Source organism: Peromyscus leucopus, chromosome 5, assembly GCF_004664715.2.
Source record: "Peromyscus leucopus breed LL Stock chromosome 5, UCI_PerLeu_2.1, whole genome shotgun sequence".
NCBI lineage: Eukaryota > Metazoa > Chordata > Mammalia > Rodentia > Cricetidae > Peromyscus > Peromyscus leucopus.
In genome coordinates this window covers 29,154,837-29,172,085 of record NC_051067.1, presented here as the reverse complement: position 1 = coordinate 29,172,085, position 17,249 = coordinate 29,154,837, and the positions used below count along the sequence as shown (strand labels likewise).

Genomic DNA, 17,249 nt, shown 5'->3' with positions numbered 1-17,249 from the left:
TTTTTACCTCACCTCTTACAAGATTTCCATTTCTTTTCAATGAAACACATCAAAATTTGGCATGAGGTCTTGTTTGCTAAGGTGAGCAAACTTGCCAGCTATCACATGCATCTGTAATATCAACACTTGGGAAGTGGAGGGGGAAGGATAGAGTTCAAGGCCAGTCTCAGCTATATAGCAAAATTGAAGCCAGCCTGGCCTATGTGAAATGCTATCATGGAAAAGTCAAAATGAGACAGTCTCATTGGTTTGGGTCTCTGCACCTCTGCAAGGATGATGCCTTGGGAAGACATGTAAGTGTGATTCCTTCAAGGAGTCCACTCTCCCGTTTTGGGATTGTGTACTATACTTCCTGTCTAAATGTTTAATCCACTAACTTTGTCTCACTCTGGCTCATCCTGAAATTCTTTTCTATGACACCATCAAGGAGCTGGCTACCTCAAAGGGATGTCCTAAGAGGCTACTGAAGTCTTAAGTTACAGGTGGCTATGCCTTCCTGATGTCACTGACTCTCCGTGTCTCCCTAGTACTTTGGAGTAATGGAAGTCTCTTTTCTGGTTGTCTACTGGTAGCCATCCACTCCCACGTTTGCATTGCTGTGATAGGAAAACAGAGAGTAAAAGCAGACTGCTGCTTTCTTTGGGCTTCAGCTCAGCATGGTCCCCCACTGCTTGACAGAGCCCACTGGACTTGTCCTGTGCTCATCCTGCTGTCTCTCAGCCCTCCTGTCCAGTCCACACCAATCCTGTGCTTCTGCAGCTTGGCTCACATTACAACACAGCTGTGTGTGCCTCCTGCCATCCTTCGTGGGAGCTCGCCTATATCTTCTATCTTACCTAGCAGCCTCAGGGTCCCTATACATGTTAATCAACCCTTTGTCCTGCTTCATTAGAGCCTTGTTTGAACTCTGAGACTTCTTTAATCCTTTGTGCCTGCAGCCATTATATAGCCTACACATACACATATTACTGTGTGAGGTGTGATGTGTGACCTGAATGTTAATATAAGTTGTCTTATCACTGTTCTATTGCTGTGAAGAGACACCATGACCAAGGCAGCTCTTTTAAAAGAAAGCATTCAATTGGGGGCTCACTTACAGTTTCAGAGGCTTAGACCATTATCATCATGGAAGGGAGCATGTGGCATTCGGGCAAGTGCTGGAGAAGTAGCTGGAGGGAGGGAGGGAGGGGGAGAGAGAGACTCAGCATGGTGGGCTTTTGAAACTCCAAAGCCAACCCCTTGAGATACATTTCCTCCAACAAGAACACACCTCCCAATCTTTAATCCTTTCAAATTGTGCCATTCCCTTGTGACTAAACATTCAAAGATATGAGTCTATGGGAGCCATTCTTATCCAAGTCTCCACATTAGTAATTAAATTAATACTAAAATAACCAGTTTGCCAGTGGCCATCTACTAAGGGAAAGTGGGACAACTAGGCAAACTGCAGGCAACAACACCCATATACCACTTGTGATTTATTGTTATTATCACATTCCTGTCCAGGTCTTAGGAAAAAATACCATTCATTGTTATATGTCATGCAATCATTTGGCCATACTTGTGAACACTGAAAAGGGTGAGGGGTTAACTGACAGATGATGAAACTCCACTTGGTTGTTACTATTGGGAGAAGTATTTCCACTGGGCCCTGCTTGACATATTTCGGCTAAATACCCAGCTATGATGTTTCAACATTAGATATCTAGGCAACACCTCTATTGTGAATTACTTCCCTTGGGGATTAAGATATATCTTTACTAAAGTAAGCTTGGTGCCTGATTTCACAAGGGATGGGGTAGTTGCTCTTAGGACAAATGTTATAGCCATAATGACAGATTTTTTTGGGAATGGGAGAGAGGAGGTCTATCTGGCCAAACCTGTTACTGAGAACAAAACTAAAGACTTCACTTTAGGAAGTGAAAAAGTGCTACTGAAGATCACATTGAGTCACATAGTAACTCTGCAGGTTCTTTTCCCTGCACACTATCTGATCTTTGAAGTAAATCTCTCCTGCTTTATCTTCTGGGGGCCACTAAGATACACATAGTCCCCTGAGACAACATAATTTGAGGAATTTTCAAAGTTGAAAAGAATGTGGCTATCTTCAGATGTATTTTGGTAAAAGGTAGAGAGAATATGTGTTTATTATAGTTGTAACTCTCTCCCAAATGGAGGTGGTGATGTTTCTCCTGCACCTTGAAGTAGTAAAATTTATGCTATAAAGAATTTACTAATGAGCTTGCCTAGCAAATATTACATTACACAAAGTAGAATTTAGCTAAAGTGGTGCTGCCTCCAATGTGACTGGAGATAAGTAATGTACTAGCCAGGCTTTTCAGAAACGGTAAGAAAGAAAATTCTGTGTCATGATTGGAGTTTGGGGTTGCTGAGAAAGTTTCTGCTTATGTTTATTAGTCAAGATTGACCTCCAATTAGGCTCCATTCCCTTAACAAAGGACACAATCATCAGCCATTAGGCCCCTTCCTATAGCAAAGCACGTGCCTCTAAGGGACAGCTCAAGGGCTGCTAAGTCCCCTGTGCTTTTATCAGGAGAAGCATAATTCTGCCAGATGAGCAAGATGAACCTGGGTAACAGCTACGGGAAAAGAACATCACTGGTGAATTTAAGAAATAATTCTAATTCTGGCGATCTTTGCTTTGTAAATCAGTCTCCTTGTCTTTGTTTAAATTGTTCAAAGTGTAATCTGGGCAAGGGCCTCAAAGAGGTTTAAGGATGACAGGGTATGTGGATATGTTAGTAAAATCTTCTGTTTAAGCCTGACTCTTCTTCAGGCATTAGCCACAGCTAGCTATACACTTTTTTTAGTAAAGAATTTTTCCTTTATTAATCTCCCAGTGTGCAGAGTAATTTCTAACTGGAAAAGGAAATTATTTCTGTAACAGTGGCAGCCTGAGACACTGGAGTTACATCAAAAGAAACAGGTTTGAGCAAAGTCTAGGAAGGTCAAAATGAAGCATCAACTTTGCTAGAAGGAAGATTTCTCAAATGACTGATCACCTGTCACTCAAATGAGCTACAGAAAACCAGGAGTAGCTCAATGAAGTGTGAAATGGTCATGAAAGCAACAGACCATCAGATAACTTCCAATCATGAAAAACAATGGACCAGAGGTAGACATTTATGTGATAACTGAGCTCCTACTGTGTTTAAGGTCCTAGAGAAAGGATGTTCTTCCACTAGACTAGTTCTCAGGGAAGACTAGAAGGTAGGCCTTGATGTAATAAACTCTCAAGTAAATGTGAAGTCACTGTGGAGGTAAAGGCCCTGGAGGAAGCACAGAGCAGTGAGGGGAACAGAGGAAGGGGCAGATGAGGCAGCTTCTCTAGCTCAAGGCTGCCTGGTATGAGCTGTGGCTCATGTGGGAACTCCTTCTCCCCAGGGATGCTCATTGTAAGGGGTGGGGGATGGCTATCACAATTGCTGTGTTTATAGACAATGGCATCCTAGGTCTAGAAGGGACTTTGGTTGTCTTCTAGTCTATTATTCATTTTTTTCCCCCCATGCTAGAAACATCTCTACAGCACCCCTACTGGCCATTGGTGCAGGCATTTCCAAGTAGAGTAAATAAAGACCTACTATTCTGTTTCCATCTTGTGGTTCCACATCTATGGATCCAACCAAGCACAAATCAAAAATATTTGTAAAATGAAAATTGAACCTGTACTAAACATGCACATATGTTTCTGTTCATTAGTCCCTAACCAATAGAAAGCACGAAGTATTTGCATGGTATTTATAATTTTTTAGGTATTATAGCCAATGCAGGGACTATTTAAGGTACATGGGATGGTATGGGTAGGTTGCATGAAGTTACCCCACCATTTTCTTCATTGATACTGCACTGAGGAATAAAAACAAGTCTTCCTCTTGGAGCAGTTCCGAGCAAGAGTGAGGCCAAATTTGAATTCTTCACTTCTTTGTGTGCCTTCTTTCTGTATGTCATTTGTGGTCTGCAGCCTGTTGTCTGTCGGGTGTGTATGTGTCATGTCTGTCTGTTCCTGTTGTCTGTAACAAAGGCTTTGCTCTGTATTTGTTGTCTATCAAAGGAAACATGGTGTGGGAAAGAAATGAGGAATTAGTCTTTTTCCAAACAAAAATCTTTAACTGCTTTTATGAGTGAAAGCTGACTCAAAATAGTGCTCAAAACCTCATCCTATATCCAAATATTGTTTCCAACATTCATAGGATATTTGTGTTTTTATTGAAGGGGCCATCCCCTCTTCTAACAGGACTGCTGATCCTAAAAGGGCCAGGTGTGTCATCTCCCCTCCCTCCTATTACCCCACCGTCCTATGTTGACTCATGGCTGGCTTCAATCAGACCCTCAGGAAGTGCATCCAATCTGGTAGCTAATCACAAGCCACAAGCAGGAACTATTCTTGCTATTTTAAGTCAAATATACCCCAACACAACCACCTATGTCACGAGCCAATCATAAAATGATTCCTGTATCAGTAAGGGTCTAGACCCAATCACTTCAAAGTACACTTAACCCACAACTGGAATCCCCTAGCCATGCTTAAAAGGAGCCTGCCTGCGGAGCTTCTCTCAGGGTCTCCATTTTGCCACTTTGTCAGGTGGTTTGACCCCAGCATGCTGGAATTTTTGCTCTGGAGAATCAAATGTTCTTGTTGATTGCATCCGTGTCTGGTGGTCTTTTATGGGACTTCTCATGAATCCTAGCATTATTTATTTATTTACTTATTCTTGTTTTTTTTTAAGATTGCTTCCAACCTGCTGGCTGCTTTCAGCAAATAATTACCCCAACATACACACACACACACACACACACACACACACACACACACACACACACACTTCTGGGTCAGAGTCATGGAAGAGTAGTTAAATTAAAATTAAAATTAAATCTATCCACTTAGTTTAGGTTGCAAAAGCTGTTTACATGGAAAGTCCAAAGGATAGTAAAGTTGGTTACGTTGTTTTTTTAAAGGCTGATTAAACTTAACCAGGTTGATAACACAGAATTGAGTACATAGTTTTAAATGATCTCAAGGCATATTATTAGCTTGGTTACAAGGTCTGGCAAAAATCCTGTCTCTGAAGGCAAGAAGCATTTTCAGAAAAAGCTACTTAGGTCCCTATCGGGGATTTGGTCAGCACGTTTTGATTCCTATGGGAGCATCTTGGGTCTGACCGCCTGGGGATTTCAACCGACAGCTGTGAGTTCCTGAAGCACAGATTAGAAAATCAAGGACAAAGATCTTTGGTGTATTCAAAATCTGAGCGGACAGAACTAAATCCTAATTAATGCCTGAGTGGCAGAGAACACACAGGAGGCCACCAGCCTTCAGACTACCCTTCAGGAACACCAAGGAAAGGCTGCCTGGGCGTGGGGGTGGGGCAACTGCTCGGGTCTGACAGTCTCGTCGATGTCTGTCCTCAGCGATTCCTGCCCACATACTCAGTTGGCAGTGGGCTGTAAAGTCAGTCCCACCATTCAGGGTACTTACTTTTAACCTGCTGTATTGCTTCGGCGTATCTGAAGTCAAGACGAAAATCCACCACTCTCCACCAGCAAAACACAAGAGACTGAGTCGTCTCCCCTCCCCCAACCCACCCAAAGCCAATGGCCAAAAGTCACGAAGTCCTTCTGCTGCCACCTGGTGACGTCACAGAGCAACTACACAGTGTAGGGTAAATTTTTAACCTCGTTAGGAAACAAAGCCTGCAATTCTCTACTAAATACTCCGGTTTTACTAAAATTAAAAATCATTACCGTCACAAAAACTTAAAAGATATGTCTTTTAATGAATTTGTCTTTACTTTCAAAACCCTAAAAACGGTGTAGTGGGAGGTAGGGCAAGAATAGGGGGAAGGCTTAAATGGGGATATGGTTGAGTAGAAAGGGCAGATAAATAATACTAAGAATATTTAAAAAAACACGTGGAAGCCTAATACACACACACACACACACACACACACACATATATCTATATATGTGTGTGTATATATATACCGTATATTTAGAAGTTTAATTGGAGTTACTCTACACAGAGGTTATTGTTTCTCTCAGGAGTCATAGATTTCCAAACTAGGTGTGGGACACCACCTATGGAGTTGCCCAAGGAAGGGAATGCCTTAGGTACCTTCAAAACATTGCAGGCTTCTGCTGGTGGCTGTACCTTATTAATCTGTGAGTCCATTGTATCAATACCAGCTTGTGACACTAGGTACTTAGTAAATTCTTAGGAATATGTTGGGGGCTGACACACTGAATGGTCTCTTTCAGGGGTGCTACATATGGTTTGGGTTTGATTCGACTTTTTGGTGAGGTCTTTCCCTGCAATTTTTCCAAATTAAGTGCAGCATTGTTTGAAGCTTGTATTTTGCAGACTGTGGTTGGCACAGGAAGTAGAGAAGGCTCTCAGAGAGCCACACACTGTCAGCTGTTGCTGTCTGCCTGTGTCTGCCTTCCCGTCTGCACTACAGATGGCAGGTTCCACAAACTGCTGGGATTAAGGTGATGGAAATGGCTGCAGGTCTTAGGGGCAAATGCCTGGGCAAAATTGCTGGAAAGAACTTGAATGCTTTGGTCAGTGTTCTCTAAGAGAAGTAGAACCAAATGGGGGGAGGAGAGAGAGAGAGAGAGAAAGAGAGAGAGAGAGAGAGAGAGAGAGAGAGAGAGAGAGAGAGAGAGAGAGAAATTATTTAATTTTTTTCCCCTAACTCCTTCTAGATCTTCCCCACCTTGCTACCCACACAATTTCATGTTCTTTCTCTTTCTTTAAACTAAAAGCAGAAAAAAAAAACAACAAAAAATTGAAAATAAAACTAAAAAAATTAATAGGACAAAAAAACTACCAAAACACAAAAGTGCACACAAAAACCGGGGAGTCCATTTTGTGTTGGCCAACTGCTCCTGGGCATGAACATGATTGACACACCCGTGACATTCCATTGGAGAAAACTGATTTTCCCTTATCCAACAGTTATCGATTGCACATAGCTTCTTGGTTAGGGGTGGGACTTTGTGTGTCCATGTCCCCCTTCTCAGTGCTGGTATTTTGTCTGGTTTGAACCCATGCAGACTTTGGCATGCTGTCACAGTCTCTGTTCCTTCTTATGTTCATAAGTCCTGTTGTGTCTGGAAGATGCAGTTCTCAGAACCATTAATCACCTCTGGCTCTTACAATCCAATGTCTGGATACTGTAATTCAGTCAAGTTGACACAGAAAAATAACCACCCTAGCAAGGTCCCAGGGAAGCATCTAGCAGCTCTGTTTTCATAGCTGGCATCAAAATGTATTCTTCCAGTTAGACAGGAGCAAGCCATCCACACACTAAGATAAGCTCTGCTCCTGCATGCGGGCAGCTGGAAGGGCTCTTTGTTTCGTAGCCCACATCTTTGTTTTATTATCACTATTTGCAGACTCTTCTCCATGAGTTCATGGTCAGCAATGTGACATATACATACATTTCTACAGATATGTACATGTTTAGAAATAAATATACTTATTTGATAGAACTAAATTAAATGGAACTGTAGAAGAAAATTTAAAATAATCCCATATTTTCACAATTTAAAGATATTTGTAAAGTTGAAAATGTTCTGTTTGGGGATCCCAAGAAAATGAGCTCAGCAGTATAATAATAATTATAATCCATCTCTGTTTTCTGCCCAATGCTGGCTTTAAGTCAGATAGTAAAAGAGAAAGTTTACATAAGCAATCACACTATACTTACATTTATGTAACAGCATATTATCTCCCTGTACTGTATGTCTTGGTTAATTTGTCTTTACTGGACAATGACTCTTTAACAAGGGGAATTGTCATTAAATGTTTATAATGAATAAGAGATGGTGTTGTTATTTTGCTGTTGCTTAAATGTGGGTGTGTAGGATTCAGGGTATTAAGACTTCATTAGAACCCCAGACTTGACAGGTCCCAAACTGAGCTCAGCTTTTACTCAGACTCCATCTTTTTTCAAACCCACATATGTTTAGTCATCAAGGTAGAAGTCTTTTGATTACCTTAGGAAGCCCCATTTCTTCTATTTCCCATAGTGGACTGTAGTTCCTAGAAGAAACTGCATCTGTACAGAAGGTCCTGCAAACTAACTGGCTAAGAATTCACAATTAATGGAAGTTGGAAAGTTGTATATGGAACCAAATATGTTTACCTATTTTTAGTCCTCTTAATGGTCATTTACTACCAACCTATGAATCTGACCTAACATCTTCGTGAGGAGAAGTAAAGCTTTTGGAATGCACTGTAAATTGAGCAGACCACTAGCTGCCACTGAACCCAAGTTAAGAATGCCCCAGAACGGCACCAGAAACCTGCAGAAGAAATCCCTGCTGCTATGTCGTAACCCCACCTACCTGATGCCCCCACCAAGTAATTTGGTACATTCATTAATTTGTGACTTTCATTCTATGACCATGAAAGTTGAAGTGACTTCTTCCTTAATGGAACATACCATTCAGGGGGACCAGAATCAGTGTCCCATGCTACAGTTTCATCTTTGGCTCAGGATAAACCATGACTTATTTTCTTTGGAAGAAGAGCTATGTTTTTCAGTGATACCATGTTTAGCCATCAAGTCCTACGGTTCCTCTTTCAATAGTTCTTGCCATTTGCCCAGGCCCTGGTCACTCATGCCCTGAGTCCCACAGTAGCTCTTTACTAGGTCTGTCTACCTCCCAGCCAACTCTGATTCTGTCAGGTGATCTTTGAGAAATGCCTATCTCATCATTTTACTCCCTGTCATCAACTGCTCAGTGGTCCCTCAGGTTGCTTGGACAAGGTACACACTGTGGTGTGGCCCAGAAGATGCTTTGTGGCTGGTCCTTGTCTATTCCTCTTAAACAGTCATGTACCCATTCCCATTGGCCCTTTGCTGTAGTTATACCATTAACCTGCCCTCCATAAAGCCACCGAGCTCTCCCCTTGATATCTCTCTTACCTGATATCTGGGTTGGCAGACGTTTTTCAATCTACAATCAACAGCTCTTCCTCCTTATTCTTCAGAGCCTGTGTTCTCTCCACCTCATGTGCTGAGGCTGTGAGTATGCCAACTATAGGCTGTGCCCTTGCCTGGCCAAGGAGAAAGCGTGTAATGCTGTGGGATGGTCTGTAAGTCAAATGTGTTGCTCTGATTGGTCAATAAATAAAACACTGATTGGCCAGTGGCCAGGTAGGAAGTATAGGCAGGACTAACAGAGAGGAGAATTGAGAGAACAGGAAGGCGGAGGGAGACACTGCCAGCTGCCACCATGACAAGCCGCATGTGAAGATGCCGGTAAGCCACAAGCCACGTGGCAAGGTACAGATTTATAGAAATGGGTTAATTTAAGATATAAGAACAGTTAACAAGAAGCCTGAGCCATTAGGCCATACAGTTTAAATAATATAAACGTCTGTGTGTTTATTTTATAAGGGGGCTGCTGTTGGACTGCCAGGTCCCAGAGAGAAGCTCTCCAGCTACAGTGTACCTCTGCCTGGGCTCCTGGGTTCTCATCTCGGATTTGCCAACATGATTGACGTGTTACAGGGAAGGACAATCCATGCCAGGAACTCTGGACTCCAGTTGTCTGGTCAGTGAGTCCTTGTTGGCTGGGTTCCATGATCTGCCAAACTTCTTGCTTGCCTGAGTTGGCCTTCACTGTATTCTTTTTCATCTGTTCCATTTTGCTTGAGTTGGTTAGAGGTAGTCACTACCATCTGAATATGTTTGTCTCCCCCCAAAACTCATGTTGATGTCTGGTCCTCTTGTACAATGCTGTGAAGAGATGGTGGAACCTTAGGAAGTGTTCATTGGGAAGGGGATCTGGCCTTATGGATGAATTAATGTTGTTTATCTCAAGGCACTGGCTCTCTTGGGGGTTTTACTCCCTCTTCTAAATTTTACTCACTATTCACCCATTATTCTGACATATGAAGCTTCCACTATATTCTTCACATTTTCCATCATGAGGGCCTCACCAGAAGTTGAGCATCTGATGGCACCATGATTTTGAATTTTTAGATGCATGAGCCCAAGAGAATCTCTTTTCTTTTTTTTTTTAATTTTTTTTATATATTTTATTTTACAATACCATTCAGTTCTACATATCAGCCATGGGTTCCCCTATTCTCCCCCCTCCCACTCCCTCCCCTTACCCCCAGCCTACCCTCCATTCCCACCTCCTCCAGGACAAGTCCTCCCCTGAGGACTGCGATCAACCTGGTAGACTCAGTCCAGGGAGGTCCAGTCCCTGCCTCCCAGACTGAGCCAAGTGTCCCTGCTTAAGCTCCAGGTTTCAAACAACCACCTCATGCAATGAGCACAGGACTTGGTCCCACTGCCTAGTTGCCTCCCAAACTGATCAAGCCAATCAACTGTCTCACCTATTCAGAGGGCCTGATCCAGCTGGGGGCCCCTCAGCCTTTGGTTCATAGTTCATGTGTTTCCATTCATTTGGCTATTTTTTTTCAATAATTGAGTAAAACTGAAATTTATTATAAGCCACAGTCCTCCTAGGGACCTCCATGCTATATATATAGCCTCTATGGTTCTATGGGTTGTGATCTGATTGTTCTTTATTTTATATCTAGAATCCACCTATGAGTGAGTACATACCATAACTGTCTTTCTGGGTTTGGGTTACCTCACTCAGGATGATTTTTTCTAGTTCCATCCATTTGCCTGCAAATTTCATGCTTTCATTGTTTTTCTCTGCTGAGTAGTACTCCATTGTGTATATGTACCACATTTTTTCATCCATTCTTCCGTTGATGGGCATCTGGGTTGTTTCCAGGTTCTGGCTATTACAAATAGTGCTGCTATGAACATAGCTGAGCATGTATCTTTATGGTATGAATCAGCATTCCTTGAGTATATGCCCAAGAGTGGGATGGCTGGGTCTTGAGGTAGTTCGATTCCTAATTTTCTGAGAAACTGCCATACTGATTTCCACAGTGGTTGTACAAGTTTACATTCCCACCAACAGTGGAGGAGTGTTCCCTTTGCTCCACATCCTCTCCAACATTGGTTGTCATTGGTGTTTTTGATCGTAGCCATTCTAACAGGTGTAAGGTGGTATCTCAGAGTCGTTTTGATTTGCATTTCTCTGATGATTAAGGATGTTGAGCATTTCTTTAAATGTCTTTCAGCCATTTTTAGTTCTTGTTTTGTGAATTCTCTGTTTAGCTCCTTAGCCCATTTTTTAATTGGACTGTTCAGTACTTTGATGTCTAGTTTCTTGAGTTCTTTATATATTGTGGAGATCAATCCTCTGTCAGATGTGGGGTTGGTGAAGATCTTTTCCCAATCTGTTGGCTGTCTTTTTGTCTTATTGACTGTGTCTTTTGCCCTGCAAAAGCTTCTCAGTTTCGAGAGGTCCCATTTATTAATTGTTGTGCTCAGGGTCTGTGCTGTTGGTGTTTTATTTAGGAAATGGTCTCCAGTGCCAATGCGTTCAAGAGTGCTTCCTATTTTCTTTTCTATTAAGTTTAGTGTAACTGGATTTATGTTTAGGTCTTTGATCCACTTGGACTTGAGTTTTGTGCATGGTGACAGATATGGATCTATTTGTAATCTTTTACATATTGACATCCAATTATGCCAGCACCATTTGTTGAAGATACTTTCTTTGTTCCATTGTATAGTTTTGTCTCCTTTGTCAAAAAACAGGTGTTCATATGTGCATGGATTAATGTCAGGGTCTTCAATTCGATTCCATTGGTCCGTATGTCGGTTTTTATACCAGTACCAAGCTATTTTTATTACTATAGCTCTATAGTAGAGTTTGAGGTCAGGGATGGTGATGCCTCCAAAGGTTGCTTTATCGTATAGGAGAGAATCTCTTTTCTTTATCAATTGCCCAGTCACAGGTTCTGCAAGATAGCAACAAAAATTGGAGTAAAACACTCAGATCCTGTATTTAGAATATAAAAACTCCAATTAACTCACCTCTCATCCTCTCTAATGAAGCTTCTGGAAGACTGTCAACCACTTATCTTGAGGAAGAATGCCTCTCCTTTGTTTCCAAGGGCAGGGATGATATATTTGAGCATGTACAGCCTTGCTTCACTTGGGCCACAGGCTTCTCTGCAGCCCAAGTACATCAACAGCCTGAGGCTGGATGTCTGGCAGCATCTCTGCCCCATGACTGTCGTGTGCTAGATACTGCTACCTCCCTTCACTAAAAATAAGCTGAAGGCCCAGAAAGCATTTTGTATAGAAATTAGAGCAATAGGTATTTTTAGGAATCAAAACATTTTCAATGAAAATCTTAAAATATGTAAAAATTCTCTATATTAAACATTAAATGGAGTGACTTTTCCCCTTTTGATGGTTGCTCTGAGCTGACAAGCAGTGCCGCCCTTGGGACCTCCTCAAGAGGCCCCTGGAGCTGCCTTATGGTTGCTGGAGTATGTGTGGCCTTTTCCCTTCTACTGCTGTACCAGCGTTTATTATTCATGCTTCTTTGGTGCATTATTAAAGAAACACCTATTGAGCACTTGCCACTTGGCTGCCATGGGGCTGAAAATTAGAGTGCACACACAGTTACATTACGTCTGGGGAGTGGGGCTGGATCGACGAGAAATGATTCAAAGATGGATGCTCAGGAGCTATTCTGTAGTGTTCTGGATCTACATGGGATCAGGGGCTTTTTTTTTTTTTTTAAGGTACACCCTTACAGAAAAATGGACATATTCCAGGTGAAGAGGAGAGACATATGTATAAGGAGTGTGTGTGTGTGTTGTATATATGTGCAAGTTGTGTGTGAATATATAGTGTGTGTATAGTGTATATGGGTGTATGTGTAGTATGTGCGTAGTGTATAAGTATGTAGTGTGTGTGTAGTATTTGTATGTGTGTGCGTGTGTGCGTGTGTGCGTGTGTGTGTGTGTGTGTGTGTGTGTGTGTGTGTGTGTGTGTGTGTAGGGGTAGGTGGATGTATGTATGTTTAGTGTGTGTGTAGCGTATTGGGTATCCTACTCCATCATTCTTGGCCATATCCCTTGAGATTGGGTCTTTTAACCTTAGAGCCGATATTTTGACTGGTTAGCTAGCTAGCAAGCACAAATGATCATCTTGTCTCTGCCCTCCACACTGCTGTGGTTACAAGCTTGTGTGTGTGTGTGTGTGTGTGTCCCCAAACCCAGCCCTTTAGAAACCTGAATCCAAACCAACCAACCAACCAACCAACCAACCAACCAACCAACAAAAACCCCAAACTTCCCACAGTGCTGGGAATCCAAACTCAGTTCCTCATGCTTGCACAGCAAGAGCACTTACCCACTGAACCCCTAGAGAGAACTTTCTGAACCCGCCTGGGCATCTGTCTATAGGACTGACATGTGCATCTTCCTTCTTTCTACCAGGACCGCCCCTCTGCTCCAATCCTGCAGTTTGGGCATTGCTGAGCTCCCGGAGCATTACAAGTAACTAGTATTGTGGATGGGTGATATGGCCACAGGTCCAAGTGAGCATTCGAGCACACTGAGTCTGTACAGACAGTCTCCAGAGTGCTCTAAATTGCCAGTGAAGTCCCTTTGTGGAGGTCAGAACAGTAGGATGTGAGACTCCACATCTCTTGCCTTGAGGCAGAAACTCCACCACAGTGAGGATGGAGTCTTCTGCAGGAAAATGAAGAGAGAGAGGGAGAGGGGAAGCGTCCTGGGGGCAAGTACATTCTTATTCTTGCTGTCACTGAGACTCAAGCAACCCCTGTTCTTCTCATGGCTTGTTGGGTCATGTATTAGTTTATCTTCTGCTTTATAATGAAATACCAGAGACTGACTTATAAAAGGAGAGATTCATTTAATTTTCCATTTTGGAAGTAGTGGCAATTTTTCTGGAGAGGGCTTGCCTGGCTGTGTCACAGCATGGTGAATGACATCATGAGCATATGGGAAAAAGAGATCATGTAGTAAAACAGGAGGCCAGAGATGGGTCCCAAGAGAACTAAAATAATCCTAAGAGCAAAATGCCCAGTGAGCCAACATCCTCCCACCAAGTCTCAGCTCTCAGATCTTCACACTGAGTGTTGAGATTCCACAAATGAGTCTTCAGCGGAACAAACCCCACCCCAACCATAACAGATTGCGTGGTTAATGACAGTATCTTCTAATACATTCTGAATGCGTCATTGAGTAACTTATAATGAATACTAACTTCCCAAGAAGGAGCCCAAGCTATTCTCTGTGGGTTTTCCATCACATATATCCAGATACATATTGCGACAAACACAGCACCCTAATCTTGGCTCATGCACTTGCCCTGAGTCCACAAACACTGGAAGACGCATATTCTTGCTCATAACTCTTATGTATGAGGGAGGATGGCATTAAGGGCTAGTTGGTATTGTCACTCTGACATGCTTGATATTAAGATAGATTTACAAATTTGAAATGTCAGACCGTATTGAAAATATGAAGATTAGCGGTGGCAACAGTAAATATAGATGCCAGATTTCCTACAGCCATCAAAGGGAGGCTGGCGGTCACTGTGCATAGACATCTGTGCCTCTTATACCACATGCCGGCTACCACCAGGCTGCCCTCCGACTTCCCTTATTTCTTCTTGGGCTTTGTTAGCGCTAATATAAGACTGTCCCTTGCCTGGGAACACCACATCTCCCTCACCCAGATGAGAGCTGTTTACTTCAGCAACTTCTCTGCAGCCCAGCCCTGCTGGTGCTTTCCTGGCACATGACCACTCTCTGGAGTCTGTTCTGTCTTATTATGTCCAGGCAGAAAACCTGAATGTGGCTCTAAGCTGCAAGAGGATGCAAGCTACGTGGCTACATATGAGACAGCCAGATTCTCACTGACTTTAAAGGGAATTCTTCCTGATTTTTAGAATAGTAGAGACCCAGTGAGATCTGGCACATGGGATGTTAATGGAATCCATAAAATGCAAAAAGCAAAAATAGCTCAAAGGAGAAACATCTAAGGCTGCCATCTCAGTGTGTGTCGTGTGACCATGCAGGATGAGGGGGGTCTAGGACTGCTGGGGACGAGACCTAATGTAAGAGTCATAAGATCCTGTGGTCTGGGGGAACTTAGACTAACATCGGTCTTTGTTCTGATATCCCCCAGGCATTTCTGTGAGCATCTGACCTAGCACTAGAGCTCAGCTGGGTCCCTACATTGCCCTCACTTATCTGTGATGGGAATGAAGGTCAATACCAGCCTTGTCTCTGTTTGTTCTTGAACTTTGCTCCCCTACTCCAAAATGCTCAGGGCCACTAAAGGGGCTGGGAAAACAGCTGGCTTTTGACACCTGCATTTCAAAAGGCCTGAGTTCAACATGCTCTCCAGGGTAGATTTGCCCAGATGGATTGTTACCATGGATGCTTTTGTTTCTTGTTTAGCTTTTATGAGAAACACAAACCAATTTCTTACTGCTTGGAAGGGTCCTCATGGAAAGCGCCTGAAACTGACAAGATGAGGTATGGCAGACAGGCTGGGCCAGAGGCATTCTTCCTCATTTCCTGACTTAAAGTACATATTCATTTCTCGAGGTCTTTCATTAGTCTATGTTAGTCCTACAAAACTTTTGAAGGAGAGATCAGAAACAAGTATTTTTGATGACAGCCTTTAAGCAGAGCCAATTCTCCTTTTGGCGAGAAAGGAGCCCTGGGAAGATATGGAACTGGAATGCGGAGGGAAGGGAGCCACTAAAGGGAATGGGGAGGAGATAAAACCAATGAAAGCTTGGTGCTGGAACATGGAAAGTCTGTTTCATGTGCCAGGAAAATTATCAACAAAGTATATTCCTCAGGTCTCCACAGAAACCTGAGGAGGGTGGTACAGGCCATGTACCACATCCTTGATACAGGCTATGTACCACATCCTTGCTGAGGTTCTGAAGCCTGGAGCAGAAGATGGATTGGTCTCTATGCAGCCCAGGTCACAGAAAGCCAGTTCATTTTGTAATAGTCAAATTAGAATCCATGGCTGAGTGACAAAGTTCCCCCCGGCTTCTTGAGAACATGGCAGTGTTCCAAGTAAGCCTTGAGCAGATCCTTGAGAAGGAAGACAAAGAGTACATTTCAAAATAAATCATTAACAGCCTGGTGATCCCTTGTCATAATAAGATTGTAATTGAGGGAGGCAGAGGGTAGAGCAACCAGGAGTAAGCTATTTCACCACTGGGAGCTATAAAAGATTCAAGGGTTCTGGAAAGCTGCCCTCTTTCCAGCCCATAATCCAATTCCTCCCCAGGGTTTATTTGTCAAGAGCATCAGGTTGCTGTATGGACCCTTCAGACACCAAGAAAATGGATACTTTGTCCCCCACTCCCAGCTACCTTGGAGACCAGCAGTCTTGACCTCCAACCCAGGGACTAGTGGACTTCTAATGAACAACACCACAGGAGTGAGGGGCACCACAGCTTCTGGGTAATAGGTCAAGAGGGCAGTGGTGAAGACCGGGGATCCCCAAATTCTTGGACCAATTGCTAACACAATTCACTAGATCTACATAGAGAATGTTGTGATTCCCAGGGCAAAGTCTCCGTTTATTATCCCAATATTTACCTCCATCTCAAGTTCCTGGTCTTTTCTTGTTGACCCAAGTCAATCATTTCAAAGTCCCATTCAGCAAATATGTTAGCAAATTGGCTTTGGCCATAAATCCTTTAACAAATTTGGTCATTTGGTCATTAGTTCTTAAAGAATCAATATTTGGAGGTATGGATAAGAACCCCTGAGAACCTGTTTCATAGTGTGATCACCACAGATGGGCAAGGAGGTTTGAAAAGGCAAACAAGACCCTCTCATCCTCTAGGTGACTTGGAGTTTGGTGTGCCATGCTGCAACTAAGCAGAACCTTCCTACGGCTGCTGTGTTTACAGCTGGCAGGCAAGGATGGATGGGACCAGAAGTCAGTGTCACAGTCAACATATGCTGGGAAGAGGTGGTCTTGGGATGCTGCATGCAGCAAGGGTATGAAAGGCAAGAAGAAAGAGGACTGCTTTGAACTGCCACTAGGGGTGGGAGGCATCAGGTTGAAAACTGTCCTTGTGTCTGTGGTGGGTGTGGGTGAGTCACCTGTGCCTTTGTTCATAGCCAAATAGCTCTGGCCTTTGCTTGGTGTGACTATCATTATGTGAACCAGTCTGTTGCCCAAATCTCATCCAAGAGGAAAGGCTCCTCTGTTCTGATAGACATGCTCTGGTGGTCCGACCTTTAGTGGGCCTTGCATTGATGGTTTGGAGTCTGTCATTTATATAATTTCTGCACATGTGGCCACAGCTGCTTTTTCT

General features: G+C 43.0%; 1 protein-coding gene across 3 annotated transcripts in view; it reads right to left on the bottom strand.

Moving 5' to 3' along the window:
• Window positions 1-5,598, bottom strand: part of LOC114701439 (enoyl-CoA delta isomerase 2) — a 31,694-nt gene extending 26,096 nt beyond the window's left edge. Inside the window, exons 1-2 of one of the 3 annotated variants that reach the window (XM_028881549.2) lie at window positions 5,498-5,598; window positions 1,098-1,169 (exon numbers count right to left, since the gene is read on the bottom strand). The gene's annotated coding sequence lies outside the window, so the exon portion shown is untranslated. The remainder of the gene's footprint in view (window positions 1-1,097; window positions 1,170-5,497) is intronic. The other 2 variants (XM_028881559.2, XM_037205801.1) reach the window with 2 other exon arrangements.
• Between the last annotated feature and the right edge of the window lie 11,651 nt (window positions 5,599-17,249).